The sequence below is a fragment of the Canis aureus genome, chromosome 18 (genome assembly GCF_053574225.1).
Source record: "Canis aureus isolate CA01 chromosome 18, VMU_Caureus_v.1.0, whole genome shotgun sequence".
NCBI classification, from domain to species: domain Eukaryota; kingdom Metazoa; phylum Chordata; class Mammalia; order Carnivora; family Canidae; genus Canis; species Canis aureus.
In genome coordinates this window covers 44,120,954-44,147,654 of record NC_135628.1, presented here as the reverse complement: position 1 = coordinate 44,147,654, position 26,701 = coordinate 44,120,954, and the positions used below count along the sequence as shown (strand labels likewise).

General features: G+C 39.3%; 1 protein-coding gene across 9 annotated transcripts in view; it reads left to right on the top strand.

Annotated features, from left to right (window-relative positions):
* Positions 1-26,701, top strand: part of CDK14 (cyclin dependent kinase 14) — a 721,053-nt gene that overhangs the window by 639,366 nt on the left and 54,986 nt on the right. The window contains exon 15 of one of the 9 annotated variants that reach the window (XM_077857026.1): positions 25,724-26,032. The exons of 7 other annotated variants lie outside the window; for them this stretch is intronic. The gene's annotated coding sequence lies outside the window, so the exon portion shown is untranslated. Of the gene's footprint in view, positions 1-7,880; positions 8,229-25,723; positions 26,033-26,701 lie in introns of those variants that run through there. One more of the 9 variants, XM_077857028.1, reaches the window with a different exon arrangement.

Here is a 26,701-nt window from a genome sequence, read left to right as displayed (position 1 = left end):
GTTCTCATGCCCTGGGGGGTTTTTAAAAATGCATGTTCCCAGGATCCATTAATCTGCAACTTTGAAGGGTCACAAAGGATGTTAATACAGGTAGCCCTTGAACCACATATTATGGAATCTTCAGTAAATATTCAAGAATTGTGTATTTATGAAATAAAGTAATCAACTTATTTGGGTCGGGATTAGATAAAGACAGACTAGGAAAATCTATCCCTTTCCTTCCCTTCCCTATTTTTTTAAGGAAGAGTAGTGTAGAGTTATACTAGCCAACAAGGTAACCACTAGCCACGTGTGGGCATTTCCATTTAACTTTTAATTAATTACAGTTAAATTATAATTTTGTTTCCTCAGTAGCAGAACCCTGTTTCAAGTGCCCATTAGCTACACATGACTAGTGGCCACATACTGGGGACAGGGCAGATAAGAACCTTTCTGTGGCATCACAGAACATTCTACTGCACAGCACTGGTGAAGATCATTTTCCCTACCTGCCTTTCAAAGAAGGAATCCAGGGCACTTGGGTGGCTCAGTTGGTTAAGCATCTGCCTTCAACTCAGGTCATGATCCCTGGGTCCTGGGATCGAGCACCTCTTGGGGCTTCCTGCTCAGCAGGGACCCTGCTGCTTTCTCTCTCTCTCTGCTCCTCCCCACTGCACATTTTCTCTCTCAAATAAATAAAATCTTAAAAAAAAAAAAAAAGGAAAGAGATCAGGAAAAGAATTTTTTTTAAGATTTTATTTATTTATTCATGACAGACACAGAGAGGCAGAGATATAGACAGAGGGAGAAGCAGGCTCCTCACAGGGTGCCCAGTGTGGGACTCGATCACCAGACCGGGAATCATGCCCTGAGCCGAAGGCAAACGCTCAAACACCGAGCCCCCGAGGCGTCCCAGGAATCAGTAAAATTAAATTAAATGTTACTGAGTTCAATCAGGAAACATATGTTTCAGTTCTGGATTATAACCATCTAAGAAAAGCTCGAAGTGTTTGAGGAAGGGACACCTTCAAGTGAAAAGACGGGAGGTGGAGAGAGAGGACAGAGGCAGATAACGAGAGCGAGGAAGGAGCTGTGCGGGGAAGGGGAAGAGGCCACGAGTGAGCGGGCGGGGGGTCTTACAGGGCAAGGAGGCGCAGTCAGGTTTCCTCGGGTAACAGTGGTCTGTGGAGGTGGCTGCGGGAGAGTGGGAACAACCAGGCTGACGGTCTAAGCAGCTGCAGAGACAGGCCTCGCGAAGACCGGGCGCCCGTGAGCTCCGCACAGGAGCTTGATTCTGTCCACGACCCTGACCGCCTCGGCCCGGGCCCGCTCCTGCGCAGGCAGCCGCGAGCCACCGCCCGCCTCTGTGCCGGCGTCGTGAGCTCGCTCTGGCCGGCCGTGCACCCGCCAGCGTGTTCGCCTTCTCTTCACCTCGTGGCTTCTGCCACCTTGCTTCTGCTTATTCATGAATCCTGCTTCCTGTCATTCCCCTTCGTCCCCCTATTTCCGGGACCCTCAGTGAGCTCTTTTACTCAGATTCAAACCCTGCGCAGGAGCAGCTCCGATTGGTGCAGGCATGACCGTGAGGCAGAAGGCAAGGCTTTGAGCTTTGAGCTAGGCCGGGGCGTCAGTCACTCCAAAAGCTGTGGCTGACCATAGATGGCCCTAGGCCCCGCGCAGAGCCCTGATCCGGTCGGCGAGCCGTAAAGGGGGCCAGGCCAGTCTTTTCTTAAGGAACCCCTCAGGAGAAGGCTCCGGGTTTAGCAGCCTCTGAAGCTTCTACAAAGCAAGGAGTATAGCCAGAAGGCACCTGGCCTGGCCTGTATACTACCAAGGAAAAAAAAAAATCAAACAAGCACGGAGGGAAATTCCAATTTTAATAACATAACAACATCCTCATTGTGTGATATTTTTGACGAAAGGTCTTCTTAAGCCATGTTGCATTTTCTCAACTGTAGACACAAAAGGAGACAGTGCTCATTTAATACTTACCACAGTGTAATAAATTCAAGTATTAGTTGTAGCTTTCCTTTAGCAGCAGGAAGTTTTCTGGGTTTGTTTGTTTTTTCTTTTTTTTTTTTCCTGCAACAACTTATTTTCTGCATGATCCTACAGATTTTTTTTTCCTATCAAGCGACTATAGTTTTACTGTCTCTGTTGTCTCATGCAGTTGACAATAGTTGTGGAAGTAACAGGCTGAGGAGGAAACAATCCTTAGTGTTCCTAACAGGTTTTAACTGAAAGAATCCCTGGGTTTTGTCATTACCCCTACATTGCTGCAGATGAAAAAATATGTCTTATTCGGGAAATTGATGGTGCTGTGAACCACAAATGCATAATGCATGTTATGAACACCAGACGTAGAACGGCTGGAATGTTAGTGGTTTAGTTTCCCCACCCCACCTCCACTCCCCTTCCCTTAGCTTCCCTCCACCCGGGACAGTCTATTATCTCCTGTAAACTCTGATGCAAAATAGTAGGCTCGTCAATCAGAGAAGGACAAACAGTGTATGTTCTCATTCATTTGGGGAATATAAATAATAGTGAAAGGGAATATAAGGGAAGGGAGAAGAAGTGGGTAGGAAATATCAGAAAGGGAGACAGAACATAAAGACTCCTAACTCTGGGAAACGAACTAGGGGTGGTGGAAGGGGAGGAGGGCGGGGGGTGGGGGTGACTGGGTGACGGGCACTGAGGGGGACACTTGACGGGATGAGCACTGGGTGTTATTCTGTATGTTGGTAAATTGAACACCAATAAAAAATTAATTTATTAAAAAAAACAAAAAAAACACAAAATAGTAGGCTCAGGATGCTTGTTCCTCCTCTTCTCTCCCTCCCTTCTCTGCCCCTCCACCCCTCCCTTTCCTTGGGTCATCTCTGATCTGTACCCTGCATCACCATCACCAGCCCTATGAGTAGATTAGCAAAGGACTTGAAGGCCTTTACTACCTAATCTTCTTAATTATGTCCTGGGATTGTCACAGAGCAGAATGAAAATAAAGTTAAATATATCATGCTTCATCCAGGATACATTTTTTAAAGTATCTTTTTCAATTGACATTATTTCAGACTTCTAGAGAAGTTGCAAGAATAGTGCACTGAAGTCCTGATACCCTTCACCTGCTTTCCCCAACATTTGCATTTTACTACATTTGCTTTATCTTAAGCATTTTCTCTCTGTCCCTCCCTCTTGCGTGTTCTCTCTCTCTCACATGCACACACACACACACACAGGTATGTACACCTTGTTTTTCTAAACCATTGTTTTTACTTATGTGATGCTCCATTACCTTTAACTATTTCAGTGTGCTTTTCTTAAAAGCAGAATTCAGTGTGATATTTTTTTAATTAAGAAATAATAGTTTTTTGGGATCCCTGGGTGGCGCAGCGGTTTGGCGCCTGCCTTTGGCCCAGGGCGCGATCCTGGAGACCCGGGATCGAATCCCACGTCGGGCTCCCGGTGCATGGAGCCTACTTCTCCTTCTGCCTGTATCTCTGCCTCTCTCTCTCTCTCTCTCTCTCTGTGTGTGTGACTATCATAAATAAATAAAAAAATTAAAAAAAAAAAAGAAATAATATTTTTTTGCCCTTGCTTTTCTTTTTCCTTTCTCTGAGAGTTTTTAAAAGCAGAAAGGCATAAAAGAGAAGAAACTGGTGTGATGCTTCACAAATTGGTTTATCAGCCCATGGATGCTCAAAATTTAGCTATATTGGGACGCCTGGGTAGCTCAGCTGTTGAGCATCTGCCTTAGGCTCAGGGTGTGATCCTGGGTCGGGGGATCAAGTCCTGCATCGGGCTCCCTGTGAGAAGCCTGCTTTTCTGTCTTTCTATGTCTCTGCCTCTCTCTCTGTGTCTCTTGTGAATAAATAAATCTTTCTTTAAAAAAATTAGCTATATTTTTGTGATTCAATTTTCCAGGTCAGTTGAGCTTTCAGATTGTGGAGTGAGGGTGGGGGAAGGCACTGCAACTTGCATCTTCTGTCTATTTAAAATCCAAATTAATTTCTTAGGGACTATTTAGCCAGCAGCATAATATGAATGAAGCTTTCTTATAAGTAATGGGCACAAGATGTGACATGGCTAGTAAGCAAGATATCTATTAGAATGCTTGGCCAAACCATTGTGAAGTTAGCGGTCACATAGAACAAGTAGTTATAATCAGTTCAGGTGTTCTATTTTTCCCTTTCATTTAATGTTGATTCTTACGAATTTGGGATACAGAGGGAATCATCTATGCCCTAAGTGCACTGTATTGTATTATTAATACCAGGATAGCAGCTGAGTCCCACTAGACAGTCTTTGTGGTCTGCGGATGCTCTAAGAAGTGTCTGAGCATAAAAGGAGGCTGTTTGAGTTGAAGTGGGCTGATGGTCTGGGATGACATTTGAATGCATGGAGGACAATGTCTAAATGACAATGTCGAGAAGGGAAGGCAAAAAAGAGCTTGAAACTATTCCCATTGTCCCACGGATGCTCATCACTCCTCCTGAGATATTCCTCACATGGAAGCTTTGTCTGGGTAGAAACAGGGAGTGGTATCAGGGAGGGATACACCCTGGGACCCTGGGACAAAAGCCAAGGATTCAGGTCCTTAGACACATTAAAATTCCAGAGAGATAACAAATAGAATAAAGACTGCAACCCGAATATATTTCAAGTCTAACAAAGTTAAACATTTTAGCTAAATTATTATAAGTATATTTAACAAAATGTTTGCAATACTCTGAGATGCTTCTCTGAATAAAGCTTTTAAGAACATCAAATTGGTTGTGCAAATTAATAATTTACAGAGTCTCTTTTGGAATTTAGGATAGCTGTTTCCTTTACCAACAAGCATGCATACACACACACACTCTGTACACTCATACCAGGATAATTTTTCAACAGTCCTAGAGTTGTTAGGATAACATCATAGATTAGTGAAAGGATTATTTTTCCACCTAAGGAAATCATGTACAAGGTCTAGAACAAAAACAATACAAAAGTTGCAGAAATTAACAGAAATTTATCTCAGAGTAGATATCACCACATATGCCAAGCATGGAATCAAATACTGCACTGTTAACTTCCATATTGGGTGAATTTTTTTCCTTTAAATTATCCCCATTCTTTTAATGTAGTTTGCATTATGTATAGTGCCCTTGGATTTTTAATTGCTCTGGATTATCATTTCCAATGCAATTAGTAAAATGCCCTCAATTACATATAATAATTACTGTAAATGGGGCTATTGGCCTAATTACTATAAATGGGGAAAGATGTGTGATTATCATGTGCAATTAAATCATGTACAGTATTTATTTTACATTATTACATACAATAGTGTAATGATAACACATAATTATATTGTATCATTCCTTGGTCAACAAATCTACTTCATACTGAGATACCTAGAGTGGTAATCCACCGCCAAAGATCCATGTACCAGATCTTTCTTCTAAAGTAATTGGGTTATTCTGTGGGCTGGGAACCCACTAAATAAACTGTGCACAGGCAAGAAAAATCTGGACGGAAAAAATTATTTTGTCTCCATTAATTAAGAATGCCCAGATTATCCTATGTTTTCAGTGTTAAATCCTCCCTGAGCACAAAGCCAGCCTCCACCATACCTGTTTGTTTTTATGTAAATGTGTAAAAATCAACACTCCTAAATGGTGACAACATTTAAAATATGCCTGGGAAAAAAAAAAGAGGTCCTTTCTTCATTGTGGCAAACATGATAATCATCCCTAGTTTACAAATAAATGCACACTTAACAAGCTTATAGCACATAATTAATTCTGCAAAGGATGCTGTTTGGCAGAGTGGGACTATGAGAATTGCATATTGATAGTGGCAGGAGAAATAAATCTATTTTCTCTGTGTAAGGTAGGGTGTTCTTGTGTTCTCTAGAAACTGGCACATCTCAGAGGTGTTGCTCTCAAAATGATCTCAGGATGGAAAGAAATCAGTAATTACAGAGCCAGGCATTCAGTTGTGTCCTAATTTTCCCACCAGTTTTTCAGTGTTTCAGCTGCCTCAGAGACTTAAAGTATTCTCATTAGGTAGCTGCAGAGGCACCCGCTTGCCTACTCCCTCATCCTCTCGTTCGCATATCTTTTTTTTTTTTTTTTTTTTCCATTCCTGCCTTGGGAGTGACTGTGAAGATCATTTGCTGGAATGATTGGCAGGTTAGAGGATTCGATCAGATGAGTCCCTCTTAGTGCAGGTCAAAAAGGCTAGTTAGCAGGAGCTGTCGAAAAATGCCAGCAGCATTCGAAATGGGAAATGTCATGACTTCGAGGCAGGGGGTGCCACCTGGAACAGAAAGCCCCCAGCTCATTAGCAAGTTACAGGATGTGGGCTTAACTGGAGGGAGCAGAGAAGGAAAGATAATACCCAATAGGGAAAATGATTGTGAAGTGGAATTGATTTCATGTATAATTTGTTTATCACTAGAGGGGACAAATGCTGTCCTTCTGACATGAGCAGAGGAGTATGGACTATGAATGAAGCAACTTAGCATAATCTCCAGGTTGAGCTTTGGATTTGAAGAATGCAAACTTCTTTATTCTTAACTGTGGAAATGATCAGGTCATGTTACATTAATTAAAGCTGACATACTCTCAAATGTTTTATCTGGGCAATTGTGGCAATTCGACAGAAACGGATAGAGATGGGCAACTTCAGAAAAGACTTTTTTTTTTTTTTCCTCTGCTGGCATGGAAGACTAGCTCAGTTGCATACTGAATTATAACAGGGCTGGTGTTTATCTTCAGTGGTTAGCTAGGCTGCACAAATCAAACCGGGGTTCTCGATTCTCCTGCAATCTCATTTATAGAAGAGAGCATTTGCCCTTTGGGAGATGTAGATCTAATCCATGTGAAAGTATGTATGTATATTTTAGAATACGACTATCATATTTTGGTATAATGTTAAAATTTTAATTTTTTTAAAGGGGAATCTCTCCAATTTCATTACTGCCTAGTTGTCAGTTCATCTGGAATTTGATATTTTGCCAGAAAGTCAACAACTTACAGTAGCCATAGTTACAGACAAAACTAAACCAAAAAGGTATGTCCTTACAGGGAAAATTAATCTGCAGTTTGTAAAAAAGAGAATCCAGTGGCAAAACAGAAAAGAATATTGCCTCGCATGTATTCAAACTGAACTCCAAATTTAAAGGTTTCAGTATTTTACAATGGATTAAATGGGCTTCACTGTAAAGCCTTTCCCTACATAAATTCCATCAGAAAATGTATTTTCTTTTGATAAGAAACTTTTATGATATCATTTATCTTTTACTTGGAGATCTTCATCTTGTTATTTTAAGTCACAGATGCCACAGCTGCAAGTCTTTCTGGGTGTTTACAAAAGGATGTTTACATAGCATTCAGATTTTGGTTAAAACATATATTTTCAGAATGTCTTTGCCTTGAGTTTCTCTTTTCCCTTAAATATTGAAACCTTTTATGAGATAATTATGAAATAGCCAATGCTTGTTTTATCAAGCAGCCTCAGACTGCCGTCTTAAGTGACTAGGAATCTTAAAACCTCCTAGTCAAAACACTAGTGGAAAATTCATTCTGTTCTGTATTCAGCATAAAAGGCTTAGCATTAAGCTACTGAATATAGCTGTCAAGATATACTGCATTAGTTTTGTCAAATCTAAAACTTTAAACATCAGTGTGAATCCACTCATCCCCTCATTTGGGAGTTTTATTGTGTGGTCCAGAAGCTGGCCTTTGAAAAAAATATATGAAATACTATTTGAAATGGTTCATCTAAAGTTAAGTTTTTTTTATTCTGCCACAGTAACTCAATTTGTTAATAACTGATAGATGTATTAGAAAAAATGAATAAATCAACTATTCTGAGAGAAAGCATTGTCAAAAAAAATTTTTTTTTTTTTTTTACAGAGAATTAAGTCTGGTCACCCACAAATGGATTTCCCAGGGTTTGGACTAGCTTTCTAACTAAGATGCCCTTAAGCCTCTCAGGATGGGCAAGCTATAGATGTCTGGCCATGTAGACCCAGAGATGAATGGTGGTGTTTGCATGTGTGCCTGGTCTTATCTGCCATCCTTTTCTCTATTCCCTGCCCTCCACTTGGCCTTCCACAGTCTGGGTAGAATCTCCACTCTTGGGATGCCTGGCTGGCTCAGTGTTTGAGCATCTGCCTTTGGCTCAGGTCATGATCCCAGAGTCCCTGCAGGGAGCCTGCCTCTCCCTCTGACTATGTCTCTGCCCCTCTCTCTGTGCCTCTCATGAATAAATGAATAAAATCTCAAAAAAAAAAAAAAAAAGAATCTCTACTCTCGTATTATTCTCAATCTATTAACTAAAATAGTATTTGATATACATATTGACATTCTTATATTAATCATTCCCTTTGTTGAATATTTTCATAGCTTTATTGATTGACCTTTTTGGTAAAAGTTTCACTTTCAGATTTGTGGGTTCCCCTCAGATAAGATCTCTTGGTTCCAAGGAAAAGAAATGGTGGCATCCCTATAACTAGCCTCTGTATTAGCAGATCTCAATGTGTGGTGTGTGTACCCTGGGGATCCCCAGAGGCTCCATAGGCATCAAAATTGTTTTCATAATAAAACTAAGATGTCCTTTTCCTGTTGCACTATGTTTACATCTTTAGTAGTGGTGCAAAAACAATAAGTAGGACTCCTGGTTCCTCAGTATGAATCCAGGCAGTGGCACCGGACTGTATTCTTAGGCACTAGTTTTTGGTGTGGGATTTTTTGTTTTTGTTTTTTTGTGGAGGGTTTTTTTGTTTTGGGGTATTTTTGTTGTTGTTGTTTTGGCGTTTTGTTTTGTTTTGTTTTACCTCACTACACAATAGTGTTTTTTTATTTTTATTTTTTATTTTTTGTTTTTAAAGATTTTATTTATCTATTCATGAGAGACAGAGAGAGAGAGAGAGAGAGAGAGAGGCAGAGACACAGGCAGAGGGAGAAGCAGACTCCATGCAGGGAGCCTAACATGGGACTCGATCCCCCGTCTTCAGGATCCCACAGGGGGCTGAAGGCGGCGCTAAACCGCTGAGCCACTGGGGCTGCCCCAGTGGTATTTTTTTAAAGGCCATTTCATTGAATAATGTCCTTCATGAAGAACTAAAAATTACTAATTTTCTTAAACCTCTCCCTTTGAGTAAATGGCTAAATATTCTGTGTGACTCACTGGGAAGTTTGTATAAGCCATCTCCATATACCAAATCACTGGGTTGTCTCAAGGAAAAGGTCTGGTGCAGGTGTTTTGAGTTGCAAAGTTTGCTAGCTATTTTCTTCCTGGCAGATATTTTCTCAAAAATGAACAAAAAAAAGTGAGGCTGTCACTCCAGGAAAACAAGTGATAGCATTTGCTGTCAATGATAAAATTAAAGCTTTCAATAGAAAATTTAGAATCTTGGGAAACTATCATAAACCTGTTTGCCCCTGTGAGCCTGATGGTTTGCCAAACAATTCTCAAGTGAGATGGGTGGTGATATAAGCCAATGTGATTTTTTTGACATTATATAGTGAAATGTGTCAATGTTTGAAAAACCTGTAACACACTGAATCATATTTTCCAAATGACCAATGAATGATTTTAGAAAATCACTGCATGGATAAAATATTCACTGGAAATATGAAATAAACCAATAGATATTAAAATAAAGAATACAAAGAATTCATTGATACCATTTCAGATTTCCCAGTGCAACTGACCCTTGAGAAATTACCACTTTTGGAGCACCTGGGTAGCTCAGTCGGTTAAGCACCTGCTTTCAGCTCAGGTCATGATCTCAGGGAATTGAGCCCTTATCGGGCTCCCTGCTCAGTGAGGACTCTGCTTCTCCCCCTCCCTCTCCTTCTCCCCCCAACTCATGCTCTGGCTCACTCTCTCTCTCAAGTAAATAAATAAAATCTTTTTTTAAAAAAAGAAATTACCACTTGTTGAGTTTTGTTGTAATATAAAAGAATACATATCCACGATTATCTGAAAGGTCTATTAAAATACTTTTTTCTTTTCCAACCATGTATCTGTGAGAGGCCACATTTTCTTCAGCTGCTTCAACCAAAACAGTTTATCATAGGACAGATTAAATACAGAAGCAGATATGAGAATCCAGCTGTTTTATATTCAGCTAGGCATTTAAAAAAGGACTTGCATAATTGTAAAGCAGTGCCACCCCCCATTCTGTTTGGAGAATATATTTATTTTTATTAAAATAATACTTAGTGTTAACATAATGGGTTTTTTAATGAACTAATAAATTTATGTTTTAAATGATCAATTTTAGTTTCAAATATAGTAAATATCAATGGCTATAGTCCATATATACAAAAGATCCTCGGGGGTCCTCTATAATTTTTTTAGACTTATTTACTTATTCTAGAGAGAGAGTGTATGCACATACACAAGTGGGGGGAGAGGCAGAGGGAGAGAAACAGCCTCCCAGCTGAGTGTGGAGCCTGATTCAAGGCTCTGTCTCAGGACCCTGAGATTCTGACCTGGGCCAAAATCAAGAGTCAGACGCTTAGCCAATTGAGCCACCCAGGCACTGCTGGGGAGTCCTCTATAATTTTTAAGAGTATGAAATGTCCTTAAATACCAAAAAATGTACAACAACAACAACAACAATAACAAAAACAAAAAATGTGAGAGCCACTACTCTGTATCAGCAGTGCCATTCATTAACTCTAACATGTTAATTATGCTGGTAATATTTTTCCCTCTTTGAATAAATTGCTATTCAGTGCAGTCTTTTTTCTTTATAAAGTTATCCCAGTTCTAACCATCTAATTGAATGTCTCAGTTTTTCAATTTACAATGGAGACCAGTCATTCTTATGTTCACACAGATGCCATCTAAAAATTATAATAGAGTGCCATTTACTATGCCCTTGATGATTAGTAGGTCAATTTTTTAAAAAAAGATTACTTATTTGAGAGAGAGAGTGCATAAGCAGGACAGAGGGGCAGAGGGAGAAGGAGGAAACAGACTCCTCGCCGAGCAGAAATTCCCACTGGACTCGGGGGCTCATTTCCAGGATGCTGAGATCATGACCTGGGCTGAAGGCAGATGCTTAACCCACTGAGCCACCCAGCTGCCCCTAATAGGCCAATTCTTAAAAGAATTTTTCTATATATTAGTTTTTTGGGCTGTAACTCTCCCCTTTTTATACACATTAGTTTTGACCTTGCAGGGAGAGTCTCTGACTAGATGACACTAAAGCATCAGGCCATTTCACATAGCTTGTGTATATGAGGACCGCCAGGACAGCATGGAGAGCCAACTCAGTGTAAACTCAACTTCCTTCAGGAGAATGAACTCAGGTCTTTCCCTGCCCACTGCTATGGGGTAATTTGTAGAAATCCAGGTGCATTTGGAGGTTCAGAATTGAAAGTAACTACTCAGCATGAGTAGTGGTAAGATTAGGGTTGTGTGTTTTTTTTTTTTTTAACTCTTTATTTTGAAATACTTTTAAATATACAGGAGAATTGTAAAGCCAGTGTAGAAAGCCATGCCCTTCACTTCAACTTCTAATATTAACCTTTATAACCATGGTACATTTATCAACTTAAGAAATTAATGTAGATACCATGCTAGTAATTTAACTACAAGTGTATTTGTAGTTCACCTGTTTTCATACTTCTCTATCCTTCTGTTCCAGGAGCTTATATCCAGAGTAGTACATTGCATTTAATCATCTTGTCTCCTTACTCTCATCCAGTCTGTGATATTTTCTCAATATTCTCTTGTTTTTCATGATCTTGATACTTTGTAGAGTACTATTCAGGATTTTTTTAGAATATCTCTAATGATGTTGTTTCATGGTGATGGATTTCAAGGAAGCATACTACCCAAATGAAGTGCTCTCCTCACGTCATATCAAGAGGTACACGATGCGCACAAGCCTTATCACTGGTCATGCTGCCCTTGAGCACTGTGGTATTCAGAATGAGCTCCTGAACTGAGGACAGGACTGCCTGATGTTGGAATAAGGAGAGGGAGGGGAGAATTACTCTCAGCTCAGACCTTCAGAATGAAAATGGGTAGAAGTGGAGAGAGGACAGTGTGTGAGTTAGGAATTCAGAGATGTTCCATCCCCTGCCTCACAGTCAATGGTAGACTTTAGCAACGTGGTCTGACAGAGTGTGAAATGTATTTCATGAACATGAACAAATGTATAGCTGTTTTACACGTGTTGGGAATAGAGCCAAAGTTTCAGCCCCTCTGTCCTGAAGTCTCCTGTGATTTGTCTGTCTTCCCCTCTAGCCTCTAAATCTCAGCATACAGAAATTTGTTTACATTTTATCCTTGTTTCACATTTTTTTTTAAGATTTTATTTATTTATTCATGAGAGATACACAGAGAAAGACAGAGAGAGACACAGGCAGAGGGAGAAGCAGGCTCCCTACAGGGAGCCTGATGCAGAATATGATCCCCGGATCTTGGGATCACTACCTAAGCCAAAGGCAGATACTCAACCATTGAACCACTGATGTTGACTGAATTAGTGAATATCCAGCTAACCCACCATACCATAATATCTTGTTCTTTTAGCAAATACTTTTTTGAGTAGCCATGATATAGGTGCTATTCTAGTTTCTAGCTTCAAGACCCTCACAATTTGGAAATACAGATATGAACATTTACATTTCAGGATAATAAAGGCTATGGTAGAAGGTTGCATGAAGCTATATGGGGGGACAGATGAGGTCAAAATTAATTCCCCTAGAGGGGCTTGGAAAGGTCTCACAAAGGAAGAGATTGTGAACCAAAGGAAGAATGATATTTTCCATGGGCATGAAGGAGAAGGATGTTTTCTCACAGAGAAAATGCTAAGAGCAAAGTCATGTCACAAAGTGAAGCATCACAGGAAATGGGCTGGTAAAGCTAAAGAGCGTGGATAGGAGTGACAAGGAACAGAACTAAAATTAGGATTTGAAGCTGGATTGTAAAGGGTCTGGAATGATGCGCTAAAGAGTTTGGATTTTTTTTTTTTAAGATTTTATTTATTTGTGGGAGACACCGAGAGAGAGGCAGAGATATAGGCAGAGGGAAAAGTAGGCTCTGCAGGGAGCCTGATGCGGGACTCAATCCCAGGACCCCAGGATTGTGACCTGAGCCAAAGGCCGATGCTCAACCACTGAGCCCACGCAGGCATCCCAAGAGTTTGGATTTTAATGTGATTGCCCATGGGGAAATGCATATGACTTCCTGGTCAGACACAGAAGAATCAAAACATCTTAAAGCCAGGAAGATCCTTCAGGGATCGTATAATGACTTGAAAGAAGATGTAGTATTTTTTTTTCTTTTCTTTGAACTTCTTATCATGGTAAATCATGTCTGGAAAATAAGTAAAGAAAATGTATAAAATTCCAATTGCAGTTATACCTAACATAATATTAGAATATTAGAAACTATACCAATGTTTACCTTTCTTTTTGACTGAAAACCTATTCATCCTTCAGCCCTAAAATTTTGTGAATCTATTATAGGTATGGTCCCTTTAGTATAAATTTTTCAACATGTATGTAACATGTTATTTGGAACGTTATATGTGAATTATTTTAGTTGAAAAAGTATGCCTTCTCTGTTTATATATCTTTTTATGAAATGAATGATGAATCCCTTAATTTAAATTTTGTGACTATGTAGAATTTCAATATGAAATTTGGGGAAAATGCAAAAACTAAAAAGTGAGATAACTGGCTTTCCAGGGATAAAAATTTAAGAGTTTTTGTTGTTGTTGTTGTTTTCTTGTTTTTTTTTTAGTATTGTGATAATTTTGTATGGTGACAGATGGTAATTATACTTATCATGGTGAGCATTTCATAATATATATATGTACACACACATATATGTACATATACATGTATATATGTATATATATGAAATTGCTGTATTGTACATCTGAAACTAATCTAATATTGACTATCAACTGTACTTCAATTAAAAATTAAAACAATTTTTGAAAGTTAAAGAAATGTTAAGAATTTAGTATCTTCATGGTATTATTTGTAATGCGATTAGCACTCAGTAGGTGTGCAAAAGTTATTTTCGTGAATAAATTCAAATTGATACTCATGAACTTGAGTTCCTGTAAGAGTAAACTGTTATTTCCCTACCACTTTTTGCCTAAATCCAAATATTTGAAGATCTTAAAGTCTAACCAGTTACTTGAAATCACCTAAGATTTAGTAAATCAATAACATTTTGATCATGATGACAATGACAGAGAAAAAATGTTAAAACAACTACTGTAAGACAGATTAAACATAAATTATTTAGAATGGACCCCTTAAAAATTTTTATAAGAAATTACTGAGTAGATTAACGTATATGAAACTAGATGGAATATTATACAGCCTTGAAAACTAGTCATAAAAGTAATGAACATGCAGAAATATATGGGATAATGTGAAAAAAGTAGAATGTTCTGCATATGTGTATAAAATTTATGTGTAAGGAAAAACAACAGGTACATTAAATTTCTGTTTTAGCAGAGAAAAATTATTTTACAAATTTTATTGCATAACTAAGAAAGTTAATTTACAGTTTTATAGCCATGGTAGGTTCTCACTATAATTCCAACCTCAGAGCCATCTTGAATGGGTCCGTGCTCTTTGACGTTCTCTCATTACCAGACTTTCCTCTATACATAGTAGCATATGATGAGTCAAATACCAATCCAAATCAACTCATGTATAACCATAGAGCATTTCAGAATTTAAAGTATTCTCTGTTACTCCTAAGAAATGCTGGTAAATTAACACTAGTAACAGCAGTGTCCAGATGATTAAGGTCCAGATAACTGTTTTTGAGTCTTTTTTAGTGGAACATTGTCTCCTTCCTAATGCTGAGACTAATTGCATAACATTGTTCTGTGTGTTGAAAGCCTGAAAGATTGCAAGGAAGCCATGACTGTTTTCCAGTTCAGTCCATTTAGTTCAACAGCTCATGGCTAATGGGAAGTCTTTGAAGTAAATAATTTTTTTAAAAAGATTTTATTTATTTATTCATGAGAGGCAGAGACACAGGCAGAGGGAGAAGCAGGCTTCATGCAGGGAGCCCAACGTGGGACTCGATCCCGGGTCCCCAGGATCACGCCCTGGGCTGAAGGAGGCGTTAACCCGCTGAGCCACCCGGGCTGCCCCAAAGTAAATAATTTATCACCTCACCTCATTGCTACGACTTCTCCTAATCATGATAGTGTTGGTCTGCCTGCAAGAACATAATACAGTCTTCATTGGTCCACTGCCCACTTGCGAGGACCTAATATGTTTGCAGAGGTCAAATTCAAGTTTCTTGACCTTATATCTGTCTTATCTACAGCTTAAGGATAAAGAAGAAAAGCTGGTGAGACAAAATAATTACCTTTTATTTGTACCTTTTATCTCTCAAGCAGGGTGAACATATATTTTGAGAAGAAACTATATAGGTGAAGAAAAATGCATTTGTAGAACTTTTGTATCGTGTGTCTCCACAAACATATGTATTTATATTTATACATATTTATATATTTGTGTCAGTGAAACAGTTTGTTTCATTTTTAATTCTTTTTCACTTTCTTTTTGACTTCCCACGCAGTACTTCACCATTCAGTAAGCACTGCTTTTTAAACTGTTTTCCTATAGTTTCTAATTTCTACCTTCATTCCATCTCCTGACTTGAAATATTCCCTGGGAGGAGTGAAAAAAAGAAAAGTGTATGTGTGTGTGGGGGGCAGCCATGTGAGGTGGAAAGAAGGCAGAGGGTGGGAGACGGCTGAGGGGGGGAAAGATTTAAATGAGAAGTAGAATGAATGCCTCACTTGTTGGCTTTTAGCACAATTACCATACCTTAGGAAAGATGCAGGGAATAGTTAATTACGACTAAATGAGCCCCTTTTAGAGGCCGTGGCAGGCCCAGGGAGCGACTGTCAGATCTGTGAAGGACTTTGAATTGTAAGCTGGGTCTCCATGTCAGGCAGGTGATGGTCTGCTGGGGAAGCCAGAGGGAGAAAAGATAGCTGGGTGAGAGTAGCCTCAGACAAGGGAGCCAGGGATGGCATTTGCATACTTTTCCTGCAAAGGGGGTTTAATCCAAAGAAAGAAGGAGATTTCAGTATTGTCAGGCAGGCTTTGTTGGGGGTGGAGAGCAGAAGGAAATCTGAAGGGGCCTTTCTCAAAGCCTTGGTCTCAGCCTTGAGGTTGTTCTAGTAAAGTTATGTTCTTGAGGGTTGTTTGCACACTATTGTCTGTTTGAAGATCTTCTAAACCCGAAAGGCTCAAAGTATCCCTCTTTGCCAGCACAAAAGAAGGGAATTGGTGTGGTAAAAATGACTCTTGTTGCAAACTGAACCCAAGCACCCTTTGTTCTTGCACAAAATACTCTGAAGTTCCAAGGATGTCTTTTCGAGCCACACTGAGTGAGTCATTCCATAAAAGTATTTGCAGGCTAGAAAACAAGGTAAAACTAACCCATACTTGTGTCTTGTCTTTGCCAGCTCAAAGAAGTCCTTAACATACCCCCCCCCCAAAAAAAAAGACGGCTCAAAAAATGTGGCAGATAAAAAACACAATTTTTTATTACCTTGGATCACTTTTGCCCTATTTCTTCACAGAATTTTCTGAGATTGAAGTGTTTAAGTCTAAAGTTGAGGCAAATTATTTGGACCACTAAACAGAAAGTGTTCTCACCACCTGGCCAACCTTACCTTTTATCTGGCAATGGGTGCTTATGATTGTGATGTGTGTCCAATTGTTAAACCTTTATAAATTATGGTGGACTATGTAATATGCGATGGTCTGTTCTTCAACATAAGTTTTTCTAGTAGCCCACACATTTATAGTGAGGAGCATGTATCTGCAATACCTGCTTCTGTAATAAATCATCATGATATTTATGGGTCAGAAATCAGGAGTTGTTTCAACTGTACTGGTTGGTTTGAACCTAAGTGCCCATAATCCTTACAGTTTAGGAAAGCGTGTACTAAAACACAGAATCTGCATGTTAAAAAAATTACAATGTACTTGTTTATAAGGATAATATGAGCAAGTGTGAGTGCCTTTTAAATTTATCTTTCACGTGAAGTTTAATGCTTCAGAAAATGTGGGACATATATATAAAATTCAAAAAATGCAAACTAAACATGGGGTATAGCTGATTAAGCAGCATATACAATAAAACTTGACCTTAGAAGTTAGGAAAAAAGTATGTAGTCATCACAACTAATTTAGCTTAAGACTTCTTTTACTAAAAATATACTTTATCAAATTTTTTTATTGCAGTTGATACTTTTCCTGGATTTTTGGCTCCTTTGGAGACCTACATAGAAGACCCTATACAAATTCCAAATTAAAAATAAACAATGAAAAATCTGTTTGTCTGAGGGGCTAAAAGACAAGGAAATGTCCGTCTGAGTTTTAAAATAAAAGCTTAAAGGCAAAACCTGTAACGTGGGGAAAAGAAAAAAAGCTTACTTTGAAATTTGCATGAACCAGCTTCTGAGAGAAAAGTTATGCCCTCTTCATTGGTAAAGTAATTAAGAAATCTTTTATCAGGATAATCATATTTTCAGGTTTCCACTGATGTTGTAATACCAGTGAGTTTGGATCACAGGTGAGGTTAGAAGCTAAGACATTGGCAAAAGCCAGATTAGAGCTTTCTGAAGTTATAAATGAGTAGAGAAAATGGTGCTTGCTACTTTCCGAAATACATTATTTTTTGTTATTGTTGAGATCCTGGTCTCTGAACTAAGGAAACTGCTTTGCTAGAAGTGGTGCATTTCTTTCTCCTGCTTTGCATTTTTCCCTGTGAGAAGCGTGTCTGAATTGGGGGGACCTGAATATACCTCTTTGTTGCTGAGCTTGTCAAGCACAGCACTGTGTTCTCTTTCCCACCAGGAAGGTCAGGCCGCTGGGGGCCAATCTGTTTTCTGAAATGAACCCTACTGTCTGTCCCTGGTGTCTGACAGATTGAAACAGTTGTCTGTGTTACTGTGCTTTCAATGCTTTTTAAATGCTTCATTTTCCGGGAAAAACGTAATATATGTAGGCTACAGTAAAAAGATAAAAAATTTTTAAAGGACTGGACTTTGGTACTAATACTTATCTAAAAGACAAATTTAATTAACTTTCTAAGAACATATTTACAGATTAGGAAGTTAGCTGTATGCACTGTGCCTACACACACTCACACATACCAAGATAAGCCTTCGTTTACGAGTTCTACTTCTAAAGACTTATATTGAGGGTTCTTTTTATTTTTTCCAGTTGGAGTAATAAAATTATGAAGTATGGAACTGTTTCAATAGTGGAATTGTAGAAGTGAGAGTCTTTTGTTCACTTAGATTTCAGTTTCATGTATTTTGATCAGAGGTATGTATAAAGCCTGAAGAAATTTGTACTGTGCTGAGCCTCACTTCAATACTCTCCAGATAATTGAGCTAATTAAATCTTTACCAACATTAACACAACGCCAGCATTCCTTGGACAGTGGATAATTATTGCACGAACATGGCAAGCTTAAACTAAACAGATGAAAATAGAGTCCTGTGGAATGGGTATTGAGTTTATTCTTTATTCATCTTTTGATAAGGTTTAATTAAAACTGCCTCTCTCCATTGTGGTGAGAATGAATGTGCTTGTTTTCTTAGTGAAAAGCAAATTATTCACTTCAGCCATGGTTCAATAATCAAAGCCTTTGCAAAGTTTTGGGTTATAGTGTAGCTGTGGGGATATAATTGCTGCAATTCTGTATGAAGGCTTTATCTTTTTTTATTACTTTCTCTTATTTATTTTTGTAGAAAGAAATTTATAAAAGCCCATTTTGTGATTTGGTGTGGAAGTACATATGTCTGAAGCCCTCCTTGTTATACGTTTACCATGGCTAGCTTTTTTTTTTTTTTTTCCAAAGGTGTATTTCTTACAGCCTCTTGCTAAAATGAAAACTGTAAAGGGACACACATTTAAATAAATGGTATTTAAGATGGGTCTTTTAAATGAGTGTAGAAAGTTCAGTAAAACCTTTAAATTCTGTGGCTGCCACTGGATTGGCATCGGGAGTCGACAATCCTAAGGGTAGAAAAGGAGTAGACATTGGGAATTCTTTCTGCAAATACGCATTTGCATTCTCTTTCACTTTCTTCAAATTCACCATAAATATTTTCCGTGTTGTTCTTTAAAGGTAGTGGTGGCTTTTTCTTATGTTGGTGATAATTTCGTAGCATGAGTAGATTTTATGTATATTAATGACAACTTATTTTCAAACTTTCGTCGTGACTTTTGCTCTCCTTTTCCTTTTTTTAATAAAATGAGAGATTACAAGATAAAGGATGTTTTATGGAATCAAGGACAAAAATAAAACTGAGCCTTGGGCATAAACTAGAATCAGAGACTCAAACACGGACATGTCTCTTCTCCTTTTTTTTTTTTTTTTTTTTCCTATATTCTGATTTTCCCTGCTTTTTTCTGGTCCATGTGGCAGAAACCTTTGTGGACTTGGCCCATGATATACCATGTGAAGAAAGACCAGACTTTACTGTAGGTCAGCATTCCCAACTCCCTACCAAGGGAATCTGCCCTTCTTAGATCAAGTGAATTAGCCCTACTTCCAAATGGCAGTGCCTCTGCTGACCGCTTCTCACTGAACTTTTTCCTCATCTGTTCCTTAAAGACAAGGAAATGCAGGCATGAGCAAAATTTTCTCATCTATAGAATTATTTTTAGGATTACCATTGAATGCAGTATTTTTGAATTCCTTTAATGTGCAGTGATAGTAATCTAGTGGACTGGAAATAGTGTTTCTTAAATGGAAAAGACGAGATGAGAAAGGAGAGTGTCAGATAGACACGTGTAGTAAGAGCATTGTTTCATGGAAGTTTTGTCTCAGCTATGTGTGTGGTTTTGTGTGCTCACGTGCACCTGTACTGAGTCACTTAATAAAATGTGCTTTTACAGTGAGTTGTGACCAAAACAAGTTTGAAACCCAGTGGCTGCTCCTCAGTTCCCCTTCGAGATTTCTTTTAGAAGGCAGAGGGAGGGGGATGACATTGGGCAGGACTCCAAGTCCATCACTGTCCCCATCAAAGTAGCTTCACTTTAATCTGCTGTATTCATTATGTTTCCACCTAAGATATCTTTTAAACAAAGGATGCAGTGGCCCAAAGTTTGAATAAATGATTTCCCAGGTCCCTTTTTGGGATTTTTAGAGGTAAGTACAATAGCTGCCAGGACCAGGCATTATTTTTGCTTTTCTGCTCTAGGAAGGGCTTGGGAAATTATCCAACCCTCATTTGGTTTTTTTGTGGTTTTTTTTTTTTTTCTGAAGTTGAAATGCAGTTTCCCTACTAATTCCATAGAAAACTCTGAGACTTAGCATATAACTAGGACAACACTAAATCTGAACAGACTTTAAACAGCCTTACAATTAGAAAAGGGGAAAGCAGCGAGTCCTTCTCCTTGCACTTTTCCTGTCTGATTCATGAGGGAGGGACGAAAGGCAGATGTGAGCACTGGTGATGTGAACAAGAAGGAGCCAGGCACCCCACATGCCTGAATAAGGTCTTGGAGAACTGAGGATTGAGGGGAGAAGCAGTCTCTTTAATTAATAAGAAAATGAGCTGACATTCCTTAAAAGTGAATTTTATTTGACTTCCTTTGGAAAGTTAGAATAGGTTTAGCAGTCACTTTTTCTACCTTTGACCTCAGTGAGGGGACCTAGGTGACAAACTGTGTCCTGAAAGCTGGGATTGAATGTTGAGGTTTTTTGCAAAAAAAAATGTGAAACAGTTATGGGCTTACTTTTACTTTCTTTGGGCCTTATCTTAGTGGACATTTTGTTAGTCATTCATTGCATTAATATCAGCCTGTTAGCAGTAGCTTTCACCCTGTACAGGCAGCTCTCTAAACTCATGGAAGCTGTGTAGAGTAGGGTTTTAGGGTCTTTGGTTTGGCCCAGGAGCTTGGGCCTTGAGACTTCACTACACTACTTATCAGCTCCATGACCTGGGCTAGATCTTCACCTCCTAAGCTTCAATTTTTCCCATCTGTCAATTAGGATGGGAAAAGATGCCTATCTTAGCATGTTGAGGTTAAATGGGATGATGAAGTATTTAGCACAGTGGCTTGCTTGGTTTGTAGTAAGTGTTTGGTAGCTATTATGAATCTCAAATTCCATGAAGTCTGTGATAAACAAGATATATTTACTTGAACTCTTTTATGATAATATTTTTGTTTGTTTTTCCATTTTCCTAAAACAAAATGCTTAAAAAGCTAGAATCAGGGGACCTGGGTGGCTCAGATGGTTAAGTGTCCAACTCTTGATTTCAGCTCAGGTCATGATCTCAGGGTCCTGGGATCAAGCCCTGCATAGGGCTCCCCACATAGGGTTCTCCGCTGAGCAGACAGTCTGTCTCCTTCCCCCTCCCCCACCCCGCTCTCTCTCTCTCTTTCAAATAATAAATCTTTTTTTAAAAAACTAGAAATCTTTACAATGTAACATATTTCTTGGTACAAATCATATATAATCAGGGACAACTGGGTGGCTCAGATGGTTAAGCATCTGCCTTTGGTTCAGGTCAAGATCTCAGGGTCCTGGAATGGAGCCCCGCCCCCCCCATCAGACTTCCTGCTCAGCGGGGAATCTGCTTCTCCCTCTCCCTCAGCCTTTTTCCCCCTTGCTTGTACTCTCTCTGTCTCTCTTTCTCTCTTAATCTCTCAGGGAAATACATAAAATCCTTAAAAAATATCAGACATGATCATGACAGAAGAAAGAACAAATTGGAGTTCAGTTTGGCATGAGTTTTAAAGAAAATGAAGAAAGGGGATTGGTGAGACATACAAGAGACTATTCTTTGTCATCAGTAAAAAAGGACAAAAGTAGAACCAAACCTGTTGTGCGCAGGAGATGGCAAGAATTTACTTGAGTGAAGCAAAGAGCGTAATAAAGTGGAAGCAGTCTTTAAGAAAGATTACTTCAGTTTCATGGCCTTCAATAGGCGGTTTTTGAAAATCATTCCAAAGGAATCATTAATATGATGTAATCATGTGGTAGGAGTGGGAGGAGTTAAATAAGAGAAGAACTAAAATTGCCTCCCACATTGTGAGACCAGAGCATTGGCCAGTAGGTACGTCCCCTGGTGGCCTGCAGGAACTCTGAAGGGGTAACCAGTTGGTGGGGGCAATGAGGCTGTGTGGCCATGCCCAGGAGAAGTGTGCTTTAGTTTAGGTTGGTGTGTCAATAGGGAGTGAGCAATTAAAAGCAGAACCAACGATTCGGGTGTCTCCAGCATGATAGCCCTCTGATGAAGTCAACATAAAGCTTCAAAAATGAGACCAGTGATACTGAACTATGGAGAACAGTCGGCACAGATGACAGAGAAAGGGGGAGGCCAGAGAAAAGGCAGAAATAAGTCGTAGATGCGTCTCACTCACCAACTGATCTAGGACCTCTTCTCCACGCAGAGTGCCATACTGCAAGTGTCTTGCTCCGATTTTCCAAAACACTGTGGAGCCTGTAACCTGGAAGCCTTTAGCAGACACTGGCCACACACATTCTTTTGCCTAAAACAATGTTTTTAAATCTTTAGAATAAGAGCCAGGATTTACAACTACATAGATTCTACATAAAAATCCACATTTTTCGGGGTGCCTGGGTGGCTCAGTTAAGCATCTGCCTTGGACTCAGGTCATGATCCCAGGGTCTTGGGATTAAACCCCACAGTGGGCTCCCTGCTCAGCGAGGAACCTGCTTTTCCCACTCCCACTGCCCTTACTTATGTTCTCTCTCTGTCAAATAAATAAATTAAATGTATTTTTAAAAAATTTTAAATCCACATTTTTCTGCATCTCTTTGAAAAGAAAAGGAAGATTGAGCCATTCTGAGCATTCTCTAACTGCAGTGATCAGCTAGGGTTGAATACTGTTTTCTTTAGAGACTGTGCTCTGAAGTTTCCCACAATCCCTGCCACTCTGGCCTGTCCTCCTGCCACTGAGGTTAGGAAGCAGGTGTCTCTTACCTTCACCTTTTGCAGTGGTTTATCTTATGATAGAGGCAAAAGACAAGTGAAACATCACTTATAACCACATCTCTGTCCTAAATGACAAATGTAGAAATAGCCAAGGAGCTTTATGTTGAAGATAAAAATCGATGAGAGTGTATTTCTTTATATAAATTAATGTAGCACACTTCCCTCCCATAGGTTACCTCCTTGGCCTTTATTGGGCCTGTCTTCGAATCTTTTCCATTTGGTAATTAATTAGTCAGATGTGTTGACCTTCCACTTCCAAGGGGACCATAAAGCTTCTTGAGGTAAAGTTGATCTATTCCACAACATCTAGTATAGTGTTGTACACAAAGTGAAATATTTGCAAGTAGTCGCCAAGGGACTGGCAGGAAACTGGAAAGAAAATAATGAGTTTCTGAGGAAGAAAGATATTCATGGAAATAAGTGGCCCAGGTGAATGGGAACCAGAAGACAATTGGCAAACATTTATTAAATGCCAACAAATCACATATAGACCTGTGAACTATCTGATGACACAGTTGTATTAGTCAATTCAGGCTACTGTAACAAAATACCATAGACTGAGTAGGTTTAAACAATAGGCATTTATTTCTCACTGTTTTAGAAGCTAGAAAGTCCAAGAGCAGGGTACTGGCATATTTGGTTCCTGGTAAAGCTCTCTTCCTAGCTTATATGTGGCCACTCTTGCACAATGTCCTCACATAGCAGAGAAAGGCAGAGGGACAGCTCTGGTCTCTCTTCCTCTCTAAGAATATTAATCCCATCATTGGAGCCCACCCTCATGAATTCATCTCAACCTAATTACCTCCCAAAGGCCCCAGCCCCAAGTACCATCACATTGGAAGTTATAGGGCCCCAACATATGAATTTTGAGGAACATAAACTATTCGGTCTATAATAATGGTCCCTTCCTGTCAAGTAAGTGCATTAAATGACAGAAGATACAGATGACTACTAGCTCAAGGTAAGATGTAAAAACTATAATTATATAAGTGTAAATACAGTGCAAAGAAAACAGAGACAGTCCTCACAGAGTCAGGGAATGTGTCATGGAAAAGAAAGCAGTAGCTAAGGCTTGAAGACAAGGTGGGATATATATAGTCTGGGGCAAGCTCCCAGAGAGGGGGATTTAAAGGCACAGAAAGGCTAAAAAGTCCAGGGTGTGTTTGAAGTTGACAAGAAGTATAATGACCTGGACAGCACAATACAAGAGTGGGTATGTGCATGTGCCTGGCAAAGAGCAGGAAAGAAAATCTGACCAAAGACCATTCACTGTAATGTCTGAACAAGCATGTGCTACTCTTTTCCTTAACCTTTTTCTCTTTGCCTTTAATTTCTAGAGAATTCTGCTATGCACAAGAAAACACAGTAATCAGGTTTATAAGAATAATCGTGACAACATCTCACTTACCCTGTGCTCACTGTGTACCAGGCACTAATGTTGAGCACTCTCTTAGTCCTCACAGCTGCCTTTTGACTTAGGTGTTCTCATCCTCATTCTGCAGAGGGGGAAACTGAGACACAAGCTGTTTGTTTGCTTCCCCCACGCCCCACTAAATGGTGCAGCTGCATTCCTAGCCCTGTTCGGCTCAGTGCTAGAAATGTAAACTAGTAGCGCCTCGTCTCATTGTACAACCCTGGTCATAGCCTGACTTCTGACAAGCCTGCTTTACTTTAGATGTTTCAATCATAATCTGTCTAAGCCTATGCAATTATTTAGTTGCTGGTGTCTAGAGGAACTTTGACTACCTCTGGAGATAAAATTAGAGATGCAGAAGCTATGGTTGCCCCCGAAACCCTGTCCAAATTGAGTTAATTAATCTGTAACTCGGAAAGCCCTAAAGGCCCTATTTAAATACAATTTCACTGTTAGTGAGAAGCTCCAGGAACCCTGATTAAAACTGAATGCAGTCAGAAATAAAAAGTATAAATCTGTCTTTAATCTAAAATTCTCAACACAAAAATTTGGCCTAAGTTCCATATTGTTCCAGTTGGCTCTTAAAATACGTATCATAGTTATTAGTAAAATGATAACATTCTATATAAATTTCATGAAGGCCCGATTGGTCTTTTTGAAAACATCTGAGAGTTCCACATAAGCACTTGTTTTTTCAAACATATCCTTAAGATACTATTATTACGGGCCAAGTTCAGATAGTATTACCATTTCATAAATATTTCTATCAGAATAAAAGCCTCGTAGGTGCAGTAGGATTCCTGTGCAGTTTTTGTCTCTGACCAGTCTTCATGGATTCAAGCAGCCTGTTCTTTTTATGTCACCTTAAGGGAGAAGTTGAACACAGATCATCCAGGGGCCATTTAGTTTGAGGAGGCACCATTTGAACCACAGCTGTGCTCTCATAGTGATCTTTGGCATAGTCAAATAGTAAAATTAGTCTGTACTTCTTAAAATACTAGTCATTTTGGAGCAGAATGTCCTGATGCCTGGAGCAAGTCCAAAGGTATCATCCACTGACAGATATTTGAGGGCTTTTTAAAAATGTATAGCAAAAGCAAACAAAGTAAAGAATCAAAGGTAAGAAAGCATGCTAGAGAGAGATGATTGAGGGAAAAGCATAAGCTGTTCCTCACTTTTCATTTCCAGGCTCTATCCTTCCAATTCAGTGGGTTCCAGGGACATAGTGGCAGGAAGAGAGAAAGAAGGGAGACTATAGCAGACCTTCCTGAAACCTTGAAATTGTGTTTCTCTCCTTTCCGTTTCCACCTTTTTTATTCTTTCTTATCTAGGTTGCTGAAGTGCACGTGAGGAAAGCCAGAGGTATTTGCTGTTCAGAGATCAAGTACTCTTAAAAACAAAGAAATCGTTTTCAGGGTTTTCCTAAGAAAGACACAAACTGAATGAGACCGAAGGAGGGGTGACCTCTTCTCTTCGTGGTTTAAGATTTCCTATTGATGTGGATAACCAATCTATGCAAAGACCTGTTCTGATGGAGCAGTCTCAGTACAATCCGCGTAGTGCCTTACTTCTTTAGACATACCTTTTTAGAAGGCTGAAATTTAAATTAATAAACCAGTCAGGGCTGCATGCCGACATGACTTGAAAGTTAACTGGAATTTATTGATCTGCAGCCTACAAGCTGTTCTACGCCGCACTGCACATAAGAAAGCCGGTCTTTAAAGTCGCCAAAAAAATTTTTTTAATTACCTCAGAAAAGATCTTTTACATCTTCAGACAGTACTGTTGTTTAACTGGAACCTTCTCCCCTCTGCTCCCTTTCCCCCCCAAATTGGGTCATTAGTGGCTAGGGTTGACAACAGCAATACTAATACAACATTCATAGTCCATGCTCAATTTTCTGCCATTAATCGAGAGAATGGAATCAGGGGCTCACCAGGCCTGCCACCCTGCCTCTGTCTGTGGGAGGAAGGGGAGAGGAATTCAAAAGCTGGGGATGCTACTAGAAGCTCCTCATTTCCTTTATTAACCTGTTAAGAATCTAGCCTCCCATGTGTCCCAAACTTCTTAAGCTATTTTAATTTTTCCCTGGATACTTTCTCTTGAAGAGCCACCTGTTGAATAAACCTAAGCCCTTCCTATCCTGTGCCCTAAAAGAGCCTTTTAAACTTCAAAAGGGTTTACCTGGCTTTACTGTTCAGAAAATGAGCATAATGGATACCCACACTTGCGTCCTTTATAATTTTATAAATTTTTCCAGTCGCTCCTCTCAACTTCTGTTTTTTCCTTGCTGAACAATTTTTCTATCC